The sequence below is a fragment of the Triturus cristatus genome, chromosome 4_2, assembly GCF_964204655.1.
Source record: "Triturus cristatus chromosome 4_2, aTriCri1.1, whole genome shotgun sequence".
Lineage (NCBI taxonomy): Eukaryota > Metazoa > Chordata > Amphibia > Caudata > Salamandridae > Triturus > Triturus cristatus.
In genome coordinates, this window is record NC_140586.1 from 213189045 (window position 1) to 213204299 (window position 15255).

General features: G+C 40.7%; 1 protein-coding gene across 2 annotated transcripts in view; it reads right to left on the reverse strand.

Moving 5' to 3' along the window:
• Positions 1–15255, reverse strand: part of SGSM3 (small G protein signaling modulator 3) — a 276018-nt gene that overhangs the window by 236260 nt on the left and 24503 nt on the right. The window lies entirely within an intron of this gene.

Here is a 15255-nt window from a genome sequence, read left to right on the forward strand (position 1 = left end):
ATCAAATTGTTCCAATAGGTTATTGAGCCCTGCTTGATCAATATCTTCCACACGAGTGAGGGCAGTAGATTAAACCCATGTGATGTGGGAATTTTGGGGAGACACAACGTTGCATCTTGGCTCCATTATTATTTGGCTACTAATCCGTGGATACCTATTAAATGTTTGATTTTGCAATAGCTGTCCTCCCCAACCTCAGGATAGGACAGTGTCTAATGTATGCAAACAACAACATAATCCCCAATCCCACTTCTAGAACATTACAGAGCTCCTTTAACAAATACCTTGTGTATAATAAGGGAAAAAATATGTATGGGTGTTTAAAAAACACAACCATGGTAATGAGAATTAAATACCTGGAGCTAACTGGCAAATTAATGGCAAAAACTGCAATGCTCAGTACAACTACTTCGGCATCACTATTACTTAAAGCATGAAATGGAATGTGCCCCAATCTTAAATCGTATCAAAGGTATCCCCTATCACTAGCAAATCTCTTTAGGGATTTCTTTGCTTCAGATATTAATTTAATCTAGGAGGTTTATGCCAGCTAGGTTACGATCCATCCTCTCTGGATATTTCAATACATGGTGCAGTGACAACTATTAGAACTTTAAACACCACAAGTCCGGGCTAACATTGTTAATTTACTTAATTGCAATATCAGCCAACAAAAAAAGTCAGTTATCTGATCTGGTTCCTACTGGTCCATAAATACTTAAAACAGGATTGCCCCATGTGTAAATATTTTTAACATTGTAAGAGGAAGTATTTCATAATCTGATTTTAGCAGATAAGATACTTAGCACAATCGTTTTTAAAATGAGGATTCCGGGACATTTTAAGGCATATTAATTTAAAAAGAGCCAATCCACTTTGGCAGAATAAAAAGGTGGTGAGCAAAATGTAAAACAATTATGCAGTCTACCAGCCATGAAGATAAATCTCTAATATATTTGTTGGCTCTTGAAGTTAGAAATCAGTTTAGAGTTATGGTGCTCCCAATCATTGAATGTTGAAGTTCCTGTGGAAATAAGTAGGCCTGGGTGAAATTTGAATTGCGTTAAGTAACTCCCATGATTTTTTATTTTTTGTTCAGGTAACAAAATTTATGTGAAATTAGATGGGTTACGACATTACGCCACACTGTAATTATTCCGACAAATGTTAACACAAGATGTGCCGTTCAGGTAATTTTTTTAATGCAAGCGTTATTTCAGGTAGACTTTTTACCCCAAGACCGTTACAGCAATTATTTAGCACAAAACCACAAATTTGAACGTGATCGGCAAGGTTATGAAGTGAGCGGCAATTCCTTTAACATGTGCCGTCAACAAACATTTCAGGTAGATTTTTTAACCCAAGCGCCAAGTCTTGCTAATTTTGAAGTGCAAAATTACAAATCTGAATGAGAGTAGCAGTCTTTCGAACTTGAGTGCCTGAAAATCAACTCCAAATTACATTTTTTTTTTTTAAACATATTTTATTGGTCAATTTGCATATATTGCGCAGAGCTCTGCACTCCAGAGTCATCTGCCAAAGCATACCAAGGTCAAGCAGTACAGCTCCCCCCCCCATGAACAACAATACAGAACATAGTAGCATTTGACGACATTGCCCTACACACCCCACCTCCCTCCGCTCACCCCCCCCCCCAAAGGTCGCACTGGTCCATACCCACCCATCTGCGATAGCAAAGAAACGATCCACAGGTCCTAACCCAGGCTCGCCACCCCCCTTGCTCCTACTCTGCCCTACCCCTATGCTGGATCCCAACTCCAAATTACATTTTCGAGTTGAATTTTTACCCAAAAGTAATGTTTGTGTAATTTGAGTCCTAGATACATTTTGCTGAATTATGTATAATTTTGCAGTAATTGCTTGTAATTATGAGAGTTTAGCACACCCCTAGAAATCATCAATCAAGGCCTGCATCTACTAGACTTAATTACAAAGTCGACCTCTTAGCGCCCTTTTGCGGAATTTGCTCATTTTCATTGGAGGCATGTGAACACGACCTAAAACAGTTTTCCATGGAGCACAGAACATTAAGGATCGTTGTATTAGGAGATGCGGGCACCGTATCTGTGCATGCAGGCAAATTCACATGATCCGCAAAAAAACTTTTGAGATCCAAAATTTTAACAATAAGGAGCGAGTAGAATATTTTGTGAATGTTCGTGTTTAACTGAATTAACTTGTGATGCAACGTGGGACCAATAATTTATATTATTTTCTATAAACCCTTACACAGCATTATGTATCGCATTTTAACATGAAGCTGGTGATTTTATGAATACCTCTGTACTGATTTGTATTGATTTGAATTAATATAACAAAAAAGATTAGTATTAATTTTGGTGGTTTATACACACCTGGCCACCATCATCAACATGACTAGGTAAATTGTCAGTCTTTCGATTCATAAGATCCATAACATAATGAAAACCCAAGTAAGGAGGTTTTCGAAAAGTTACGTTAATAAACTGAATCCTGCTTGGCAAATAAATAAACCCCAACTGTAAACAGGGGTCCTGTGTGAAGTACCCAAGAGTATGGTTTTCCACAAACCTGGTGCAGTAGACACATATACAAATTGTAACTGCATATATTAAAACCTAGGTGGGGGCATGAGAGATACGACACACAGGTGAGTAGATATGCAGTTTGTGGAAAAGGTTTAAGTAGAATTCCAACATGTTTTCTGTGTTCTGGATGGTGCACCCTGTGAATACTGGGATGTGGGTGTATAAACCACAGGAGGTTATGTTAGGGATTTCACTATTGGAATTCTGTAAATCTGATGCTCCTAGGGCACAAAGACATGAATTGGGTCTGACATTTATCAAATTTAAAATGGATGGTTTAATAAAAGGAGACCACTCGAGCTTCCCCTGTAGTGTTTCAAAGCGTTTTTTTTTTTTTTTAAAGCGCAGCAATTAATTTGACAAAACCCAGGCTGCTTTAAGAAAAATGCAGAACTGGAGCTCTGTGTTTCTTGCAGGCCACCAACACTGCACTTGCAGCCAATCACATGGGTTGTAAATAGCAACCTGCCAAATTAATTGCCATTACGTAGGCCATTTGCCAATCCTCCGCAACTGAAGATTTTGCAACGTCACCTACGTCAGTTCATAGGTTGCACTGCAAAATGACAGTGTGGTCGCAAAAAGTCAGAGTGCAATCTGCTACCACTTTTTGCACCTAATCTGTTAGTACATCTGGTTCATAGATCCGAAATGTACACGATTCACCAGTGTTATTGGCTATCACAGGTAGTCTAAACCTTTTTTTCGTATCAATAAATATTTTAATATATTTAAAAGTATGAATGTTTACATTCCGAAATTTTACTTTTTTTTACACTTCTGAGACATTCCAATCAATTTAAAAAAAACTTGAGACTACAATTGGGTTCTAGTACACTGGTGTTTCTGACATCAACGAACAGTTGGTTTTGTAAAGCCAGGAGGCCCTAGTAAACCAAAAAACAACTAGCCCAGTGTTGTAGGACACAAATTCAAGCACAGCTTCCAACTACCAGACCCTTTTACATTTCTAGTCCCAAAGTCATCTGCTCTGAAACTAATGTTCTCTCTGTCCCCTTTTGGGACAAAAGGAATGGATAAAATAGATCCTCACCAAAGGCTGTCAACACATGTAAACAACCATGAGGAAACACGCTCCACAAGTACGTAGGGGTCAACTCCACCAACGCAGTTAAAGAACTGGTTTGACGTTGTACCATTTACGATTTGAAACTTAGGTTAGTGGGGAAGGGTATGCTACTTAACCACATTCTGTCGCAGCCAAATATAAAAGCCTTTGAGCGGAGCAAAAACAAGCCAAAAGCAATACTATATTTCCAACTAAAACAAGGGTAGTGGCTGTGACTTCACCATAGTCATAAAAAATATCATTTGAGCGAGAAATGGGCAGAACGCCATGTAACAAGTTTTGATTATGAAAAGCCACAACCTTTTTGGAAGGGAGTATGTTTCACAAAGCCCTGCATGCGCTAATAAGATTCTACGTGTTTTTTAAATAGTGTGTGTGCACCTATATAACATTTTCTGCCTTGTCACTATGAACATAGTAAAGTCACTCATGTCACTATAAATTGTATGCCTCTCACCTTAGCGCACTATGGGATCAAGACCACAGGCTTGTGGTCGAAACGTGTCATCCTGACATGCTAAGACAATAAATTCTCTTTATTGCATCTTCAACTGGAGTCTGTGCCCTTGTTTGGCCCACCAAAGTCGTTCTTCGGGATCCTGGTTTAATGTTCAAGCGCAGCACGACTGACTCTGCACCACAGACCCCCTTCTTTGCCACGAAGGGCTCATATGATTTCTTTCAGTCGTACAAAGGATTGTCTCTCCGGGAGGAGAACGAAACAAATCACTGCCCCCTGCCCAGCCCGGATAAGGCTGATAATATCTTGCCATGGTCGAGTTGTGCGCCGAGTCTGAGGACCCATCCATCACCTCGATACCAGTGTGTGTGTGCGAGTGTATGCATGCAAGGGAGTTGGCAGGTTAAGAAGAGGTTATAAGATTGGCTGTCACATCACATTAACATTTGTATATATTTTTATCGACAGCCACAACTTAATTCTGTCCTACACAGCATGGCAAATAAAGCGCTGCAAGAAAGGGAAGCAGCTGCCGATGAATTGTTTGACAACCTTCCAGCACCGGACATCCAACAACGAGCCCCTGCGGCTGTAGGGGCTCCAAGTGGCAATATCAAATCCAAACTTAAAAACCTGGAAAAAAATGTATGCGCAATGAACTTACTGAATGGTGGGAGTGCAAGTCCCTGCAAAAATACCGCAATTTAGGAAGAATTCCACGTGGCCTAAGGATCATGTTGGCTCCAAGTTTCGACAATCCCAACCCACTCATGCTCAAAGAGTGGGCGAAGAGCAACTTGGAGGCTTCTATGCGCCGAATAATTATCCTCAGCAAGTATGCTGACATTGATCGACGGAAACTTCAAGACAAAATTGACAAAATCAATGAAGAACTCGACAGCTCAGACCAAAAAGAAGTTGTGAGCAAAGGCTGTGAGGAAATAATGGCAAGATTTAAAAAACATGAAGAAACTATAAAGACACGCAAGGTATTTAAATTTGCGCGAGATAAGTCTGACTAGGAGTGTGGGCAGATTTTCACCTTTGCGAGGAAATTTGATTCATCAAAAAGACAAAAGCTCAATACTCTAACGAAAGTTACCGCACCAACATCATCAGCTGCCATGTCCCGTGATCCAACTGATTCGGCATCAACATCTGACCTGAGTTCCACTGTCGACACCGGCAGTGACTCAGAAAACGGCAGCATCACAGCAGTAGTGACCCCAGACGGAGAAACAACTTCAGCTTAACGAAGGAACTTGTTTTTTTTAGTCGAAGACAGGTGCCAAACACTGCGGCCACGATTACCTAAGTAACAAAACACAGGCGGAACTGCAGGAGGAGGGAGCGCAGAAAGCGCAGGAAATCGAAGAGGAAACTTCAACAAAAAGAGAGGCAACTGGAGACGAAAATAACCAGCAACTCCAATACAGTTATCAATCACTCGGATCTACAACTAACAGAGCCGGAAAAACAACTTCTCTCTTTAGGTTTGACTTACTACCCAGAATGCAGTTTCAATTACACCACCACTCAAATTGACATTTTTAATTTCATTCGGAAACTTAAACTCATCAAATTTTTCAAACAAAAACAAGGCAACACATCCCTACCTTCCAACAGCAGTGTGGGGGTTCACACGCCAGATACTCTTGCAGTTTCAGACATTGCCACCATCAGAACTATGTCTGATCTAGAATCTCCAAATGACGATTCCTCTACGCAAGTACTAATTCATAACGCTGGCATTGACACACCGACCTCCATCAGGAGTCCGTTCAAGCCACCATCCACTTTCACTCCCTCCATGCCTAGAGATGCCATTGACATTTACAATGATGTCATTGTGGAAGAAGTCAAGAATTTGCACAAACGAAGAACTCGTGCAAAAAGAATTTCAAATACAAACAATATATGGACCTCATGCGTAAACTCAAAGCCAGAACTGATATAATCATCAACAAATCAGACATAGGAGGTAACATCGTCCTATGGCCTAAAGACATGTACATGGAAGAAGCCCATAGACACCTGAATGATGACATATGTTACAGGCCTACCAACATGAAGGAAGTGATGGCTAGTGGCAAAGAACTCAAAAGATGCTTGAACAATTACAGGACTCAAGGCGCTCTCAGCAAAGATGAGTTCAACTTTCTTATCAATGAATTTCCTGTATTACCAATTTTGTACTTCCTACCTAAAGTACACAAGGAAACATCGCCGGTACCTGGCAGGCCTATCATATCGGCACGCAAAAGCCTTTGTGAAACCATATCGAAATATGTGGATTATTTCTTACAAGAGCACGTCACCAAACTACCTACATACTTGAGAGACACTAGCGATTTCCTGCTTAAAATCAAAAACATTCCGTGGTCACCAGACTGTATCCCGATGTCCCTCGACATAACTTCGCTCTACGCGAGCATTCATCCCCTTGATGGAATGAATGCATGCCGTGAATTTTTGACCAAATGACCTATCCACGGTTATAAATATAATGCTCATCATGTTTCTTATCGAGTGGTGCCTACAGCATTACTATTTTATGTTTAACAACAAGATATACCAGCAGCTCAGGGGTGTGGCTACGGGGGCCTGCTTTTCCCCCAGCTACGCCTGCCTTCATGTGGGCTGGTGGGAGGAGCGGGTCCTCCAGGTCACGCATGCTGAAGCCTGGTCCAACAACATTCTTTGCTGGCTACGTTACATAGACAATGTTTTTGTGGTATGGAGGGGTTCTATGGACAGTGCTAAATCATTTATCGATGATATCAACTGTAATGATTTAAATTTGGAGTTCAATGCCACCATCAGCACTGACACTGTAGAATTTTTAGATGTAAAAATGTATGTTGCAGACAACAAACTACAGTCCACCCTTCATAGAAAAATCACTGCAGGTAATTCTACCCTTCACGCCACCAGTTTTCACCCAAAACATCTTATAGCTAGCATTCCATACAGAGAAATGCTGTGCTTGCGCAGAATCTGCAGCAATCCCACAGACCTAGCCAAATGGAGTCTGAATTGAGATTCAAAGCCAGGGGTTACATTGAAAAGACTATCACTGCTGCAATCACCAAAGCCAATGCATTTCCCAGAGAGCTGTTACTACAGAACACATCCGCAGAGACCACTGTTGATACAGTCACTCAAGCGGACCTGGTCACTAAGGGATATGTAACTACACGCCTCATCATGACTCACAACACTGAGTCAAGAGCACTCAAATCCATTTTCAACAAACACTGGGGCATTATCAAAACAGACTCCACACTAGGACCCATAGTTGCCCCTAGGCCTGACATCACCTACAGGAGAACCTGGTCCATGCATAACACTATAGTCAGAAACAGCCATGAAATAACCAATACCACCAATTGGTTAACTAATGTTAAAGGTTTTTGTAAATGCAGCAGTTGCAGGGCCTGTAGATTTGGAGTTAACACCACCCAAATCTTGGCAGAATTCAGAAGCAAACCCATAATGATACAAAAGAAACTGACATGCAGAACAGAATTCGCAGTGTACATTCTTACTTGCAGCTGCGGACTAAAATATGTAGGGAGCACTAAGCTCCAAGTGCACCTACAGATTTTGCAACACATCAGAGCCATTGTCAACAGTGACCCGACATACCCTGTCGCCAGGCACTTCAAAAAAAACACCAGAACAACTTAGACCACATTAAATACTGCGTCATTGATAGCATTCCGCCACTCAGACGGGGTGGTAACAGAGAGAAATTGTTGAGACAACTGGAGTCGAAATACATACTAGAACTCAACACTAAGGCCCCAGAAGGATTAAACATCAGTGAAGACCTTTATAACTTTATAACTTCTTATAGTGTCCTTCTACAATATTCACTCCAGTCTTGCGCTCTGAGAAGTTCATCAATATGACATTTTTTAGAAGTCGGCTGACTTTAAGGTAGATGTCCAGTTTTTAATCCACTACAAACACAGTTTTTAACTATTCTGCTCCAATCTCACCTATTCCTTTAGCGAATGTTTGGATTTTGGTCTTCACCACATCTCACGGCACCAACAGAAAGTTTTCCCACTATTATGCACTAATTTTTAACTTTACCCATAAGTGACTGCACTGTATATCATTTTTTCACTTATTTGACATATTTTTTGGCAGATTTCCACACATCAGGCTCAGCCCACAACATGTTAAGATTAAACTTCAGCAACATCATTCTAGGCCCTTCGTCCGCACCAGCACTAAGCTTACAATATACAACCGCATTAGTTGCGCGCTGACAGATATAGAGACTTTGGCATTGGCTTCCACACGCTTTTACTAACATGAATGGGTTTTATACATTGTTCCCCTCCTAGTTATGATGGTACACCGGATTCCTCCCATATTTAATTGTGCCACATGGCATTCATGGTTTCTAGGATGTATTCACACACCCACGATTAATGAGGGATACCGTTTAATTTTGTTTTCCATCAGACATAATTTGGGAGACTTCAAACCCAATTCTTGCATTTATTTAGCATTTTTGTATCTTTTATAATGCAGCCAGCACCGCCATTACACAAGCTTACCTTCTAGTGGCCATCTACACCTACATATAGAGGGGTAGTCTTTTCTCTATGCCTGCTACCAAAACTGCTTGTCGTTGCTGCGCCTAGTCATCACTGTATGACAAGATGTTTTACTACATGCTGCAAAAGTGTAACATTTTCTGCCTTGTCACTATGAACATAGTAAAGTCACTCATGTCACTATAAATTGTATGCCTCTCACCTTAGCGCACTATGTAATTGGTGGAGCAGGTAAAACAAAATGTTATATACCTTCTCTATTTTGCATGAAAATACTAATTACATAATCATTCTAAATACTAACCTGTATTAATTGTTTGGAGTGTTACTACTAATCAACTTTACACCTTGATAAACACAAGATACACAGAGACTAAATGCTAATTGCATGGCTAATAATTCTAATGACTAACTGTGGTACGCATATTAACCGTAAAATGTGTTGGTATAGAAAATTGCATGATTTATGTTGCTTTGTGATGGTTTGTGCTCCTGGTATTGCGGAATGGTGAGTATTATTGCTTTAAATATCGCTATAAGCTAGGAAAATACTAATATATATTGGGATTAGAATCTTCATTTCCGTATATTAATTATATTTTTATGTTTGTTTTGCTTAAGTTGGCATTCGGGCCTACTAGGCAGCAATATTCAAAATGGAGTTCGGAAGTGGCCACCGTCGTGTAAGCGCGATGCCTACTGCGCAGACTCGGATGGCTCTGAAGATCTCCAGGCGACCTCCAAAGTGGCCACCGTGTTCCTTGTCAAGGATAGGAACGTGAAGGATTGCCAGAACTCAGCTAATATGAATGACAGACAAGGACAATGAAGACCTGTATCCAGAGGTCTACATGTTGTTACTTCGGAACTTTTCGCATGAGAACTGGATGACATATTCAATTTCCTGAGAACCAAGAAAAACCTGGGAACCAAGTTCAATATTTCAAATTTTAGGAGCTTAGCCAATCAGGACACTTCGATGCTTAGAGAATGTTGCCGATTATCTTAGAATTTACTATAAAAGGGGAACTTTAGAAGAGGGTATAGACCTTTGCATTAGAGAAGTGCGTTCCGAGTTTCCGTTGGCGATTGCTGGTGAGGAGAGTCAATTTGCTTGCACGATTGCCTGGTCCCCGCGATACCGTGTCGAGCTAAAGAACTTTACCCGGACTTATTGGGTCTTGGTCTGCACTTTGATTGGACGATTTCACCAGAAGGGATTTGATTTATGCAGGGCTGACTGATTTGGGAAAATGGTCACCGGTATCTGAATTTAGGTAAATATAATTGTTATGCAAATTTGTGGCAAAATATTAATTGAACCCTGATTTGATTAAATGCTGATTATGCCAATGAAAGAGAATTTATTAGATAAACTAAACATTGATTAACAAAAATGAGTTTGTGATTCTTTTAATACGGTATTGATTAATCAAAGGTTCCGAAGCTTTAATGTGTTTTAGCTGGTTCTAAATCACCATCAACCAGTCCAACTAATTGGTCCATCGGCCAAGTGGTGGAGTGCCTTGATGTTAAAGTTAGGATTCTATAGATACAGATGTGTATAATGTATATATTGTAAAAAAATTCTTCCTATAGGTAATAAGGTACCCCCACATGTCCAGCGCTTCTTTCCTCCTGTGCAAAGATTCGGAGTGAGACGTATGAGTGTTGGTGTTATGGGCCCCACCAATGGATGAGTGTGTGAATGAGTTAGTGTGATGACGAGTCTGTGACGCAGGGAGGATATGTAAATTTGCCCTTTCCGCTGGAGCAGTTTTCTGGTAGCAGATTGATGGTTTTATTGTATTGGTTTGGTGAGGATTGATTGATTATTGATTTATGTACTAACGTTTTATGTTGAGTCGCGTTGCGTTCTATGTTGTTTTTGAAGACTTCCAGGATGTAGGAAGTTGGATGCCCTGTAGGTTCACGGGGAAAACGTGTGGCAAGTGAAGTCGCACGACGCATTGTTTAGTTTCAAGTTGGTAACATCGTCGTGTGTTATCGTTAGGGACATTTCGGAGTGAAAAAGCGTGAGTGCAATAGCAACAGGTTCTCTTGTGAAACTCTGGCCGTAATTCTCAGGAGCATTGTAGTCTACGCATGTGTTTTATCCCCAGAGAAACGGTTAGCCTTTTTGCTCGTTAGACGGGTAAGGTAGAGGGAAGCGCTACTTTATCGGCGAAACTGAATAATTCTGTGGTAGGGTAGAGGTAAGCGCTGCCTACTGGAAATACAGAATTCTTGTGTAAATGAACAAAACTATCTCTTTGGTTTAGCGAAACAGGCAATAGTGGTGTTTTTATCTTGTTACTAACAGATGTTTGATTGAAGAGAACGTAAGGGAAATTTTTCCGATACATTTTGTAAAGGAGGGGTCAGCAGAAGCGGGAGTAGCGAGACAAGCTGACATCAGAGAAACCGTGCTGGGATTGGCCAGTCATAAAAAGACGAAGTTTCACAGATTGGTGCGCTGGTGTATGCCACGCTAGGGGTGGAGAATTGCCAGTGTGACGTAGATGCTCAGGATTGGTGCGTTAGTGTGAGTCACGCTGGGATTGGACAGCAAACAGAATAGTCGTAGAGAGGCGACTCAGGAAATCTAGTGATTCAGAATTAAAGAATAAGAGAAATGATGTATTACGACCCATCAGAGAAAGAGAAAAAGTCATGGTTTGGAAAAATCAAGAACCTATTTAAAAAGGATAAGCCACTTATGACTAGGGAAGGACAGCTACTTCCTCCACCGAAATCGCCCGCGTCTTTTATGGTAGCAAAATATGGGTACCATATATGTATTAGGCTAGATAATTAGGCAAAGTATACCAAAGAAGATGGAGTTCTAGCATTTCCAGAAAGTGGTTTGTTCAGTTTAGCTGTATTAAGGAACCTAAGAGAAAGAATGATGAGATTAGAACCGAGACCTAGACCTACTCAATTTGAAGCTTTAACGGAATAGGAAGACGAGATGTATGAAAGGGAACAGCAGCGGAGTGGCGAAAGGTATAATTACATGTTTGGTAGACCGTGTGGACAGGAAAGTCATGATGATAGGATGAGGAGATGGCGGAGTGCAAACATGACCGATGGAATGTTTCCATTAAGAAATGCTGAAGAGACCAGAAAGTGTACAGAAACAATACAGTGTCCGAAGGTTACAAGTATGGTGTGAATGAGTCGGAGGATGATGTGCTAGAGGACATATTTTATAAAAATCCTCCCCCGTATCAACCAAACTCCACGTTGCCGACGCCAAGTGCGCCAATAAAAGAAACACAGCGAAATAAAACTTTTGAGCAAACGCCACCTGATTTAGGGAAAAATAATCCATTTAGAGACTCTGAAATGGCACAACCTGCCAAGATGGTAAATGAAAATTCAGCTGAATTGGCTAGAACTACCCTGGAATTAACTGAGAAAATTAGGGAATTAACTAAAGATATGGAAGCCGTAACTGTTCCTGTAACTATAGGACCAGTGATGCCCATCTTTGATAAACAGAAAGATAATGACTATTGTTTAACAGTTCCTTACAATAGTAATAAACAAATCGAGACAGAAAAAAGAGATTCCGGAGAAAATCCATGGGGAAAATTAGTAGGTACCTCAGGGTTAAGTACTACTAAAAATCTGACAATTAATCAAAGTCCAGCAAGTAAGACGCTGATGACAACAAAATCAGCATCAGGAGACCCCAGAAAGAAGTATGGAACCAATAAGAAATGAAACAATTCCTGTAGGTCCCACTTCTGATCAATTAAACGATTGGTTAAGAAGTTTACAGCGAAAAGATACAGAACCTCAAGCTTTATATGTGGCAAAACTAAAAAGAACGTTGGGAGGAATTAATAGTAGGGACTATTCCAACTGAAAAATTAAAAGCATATCAGGACGAAGAGCTATTGTTTCTGTGTAAAAGTATAACTTGGAGAGCAAGGAGTTTGCATGAGAAACTAGAAGAGACAGCAAGCGAAATGGGCATTGTCTTTGAGAAAATAAGATCGTTGCAGAAGCCATATAGAGTAGATTCTCTGAAAAAGATATTGAAAATTTGAATACTGCAGGAAGGTTAACTCAAATTAAAGAACTGATTGCCTTGCTACGAAAATGGGGGGGGATGTAGATAGATGGAAAAGCAGGTGGTTTCGAAAAAGATATGATGCAACAGATAAGACCTTTTCAGCATTCCCGGTAAGAGAAAAGGAGACAGTGGTAACAGAATGTCCCATGAGGGAGATCCCAGGAGGGGGTTATGTACATGTTCTCTGGACTAGACAGGATATTGTATCATTTACAAATTATTTTCCCAGGCTTAAGGAGAAGCCTGTGGAGTGGTATCAACAAGTTAAGAGATTTGTTAAATTAACAAAAGTATTGTGGATAGATTTGAATGGTCTGTTCGATAGATTTGTGCCGGCAGATCTATGGGCTGAATGTAAAATTACAGTAGGTTGGCCCACTCAAGAGTATCCTAGGGATCCTAAAACAGATGCCCCTGATCCAGAAGTAATGAGGAAATATGAACAGGTAATTACCTTTTTGAAAAATAAAGTGCCTCCAAAAGAAACTGATTGGGTAAAAATTGATAGAACTCACCAGGAAGTTAAAGAATCTGTCCATGCCTATTATGAAAGATTGCTGTTGGCCTTTAAGCAATACAGTGGTGATGAGAAATTGAGTGAAAAAGATTTAAGTCATTTTGTATATCAATTTGTGTATCGGTTGAGACCTGAAGTAAGCGAAATGATTAAACAGCATACAGTAGATTGGCAAAATAAAAAGATAGATGAAGTACTGAGACATGCAAAATATTTTAGTGACGAAACTAAAGCGAAGCAACGCAAGCTGAAAGAGAAAGCCATGTGGGCTCAGGTTAAGGTAGCGGAAAGGCAAGAAGCCCAGCTGATCGAACAAGCAAATGGCATGGGCCATGTGAGACCAAAACCTAATATTGGAAAAGGAAAGGGACAGATTAGCGAAAAAGAAGTGGCCATGTCATAATTGCGGAAAATTAGGGCATTGGAAATCAGAGTGTAAATTGCTCCAGATTGCTAATGGCGATAATGCATCATTCAATCCACAGGTGCAGAATGAGGTGATGGTTCTGATGGGTTGTCAAGGCAAGATTAGTGTATTCTGATTCTTGGAGGAAAAAATTCCAATTCAAAGCAAGTTGATTTAAACGTGAGCTAGTCCTTTATTTGCACTCATACATAGGGGTGGGTATGAGAAAAAACCAAGGGGTGGCACAGCCAACACGTGTTTCGCCCCCTACATGGCCTATAGGCCTGGGGCTTCTTCAGGGCGGGTATTACTGAAAATGGACGTTTCCACGATGTGCTAGAAAGATATAGTCGGATTCTAAGGGGAGGGGATCAAAAAGGAGAAAAGAAATCCTTAGTTCAAAGAAGGAGGTAAAGCCGACGGGAGTAACTGCTTCGTTGCAATGCTTACCTCAAATCTTGGCTAATGCCCGGTACGAGTGTTCTGTTTCATTCAGTTCTGTTTGTGCGCTTAGCGGAGGCAGCGTAAATAGCGGGGCTCATGGAAGGACATCCGGGTCGGGACCCGGAAGTGGCCTGGTTCGTGCGGGAGCGCCATTTTGGATAGGGAAGGGGACGGGGGAGGTAGATTGGCCGTTTAAATGTCATGTTAGTAGTCAAGGACAAATAAAGTTTCTAGTAAGAAAAATTATAAAGATTTAGTTGAGTTGAAAGGGGCCAATGGATCATTGGCCATTCAAGAAGGTGCGTAGAAATATAAAGCGAAATTCTAGGGGATACCAAGGGTCGGACTGTGGAATGGTTCTGGATATATAGTGTAGATTTTGTACAAAATACTATTCAGACACATTTCCAGGGGAATGAGAGGAAATTCTAGGTTTTAAGATAGGGATGTTAATCATAATGGTTTCACACCCTAGGGAGAAAAAACAATCAGAAAAGGTGGACATTCAGTTAATACAATTAGTCATCTCCCAGCCATACATGCATTTCTGCATCTTTGTTGAGTCCTAGTTCAGTTGTTTTGAAGTTCATGATCAGCTCGCTTTCGCGTCTGCGAAGTCTCAGTTCTCGGTTTCCTCCTCTTTTGGTCTGGTGTACAATTTCCAGTCCATAGAAGATGAAATCCTTTTTGTGTTGATGTTTGTCTGCAAAATGTTCCGTCAGGGGGTGACCGGATGTGTGTTTGTGGATATTACGGTAATGTTCTTGTATCCGGATACGTAGGGGTCGGATTGTACTCCCGATGTATGGTAGGTTGCATGGACAAAGGATCACATAAATGCAAAATTTGCTATTGCAATCAATCCATTCTTTTATTGTGAATTCTTTTCCTTGTGTCATTGGTATCTTTTTGGTTTTGTCGCGGCTCAGTTTACAGACACTACAGTTCTTGCAGGTATGGTATCCTGGCGGTCTGTCTAGAAAGGTGGTAACTTGTTTGCGTTTATCCTCAAATTCTGATTTGCACAGTATGTCTTTTAGGTTCGGGGCACGTCTGAAGGTTATCTCCGGATAGGTTTTGATTTCATCAGCT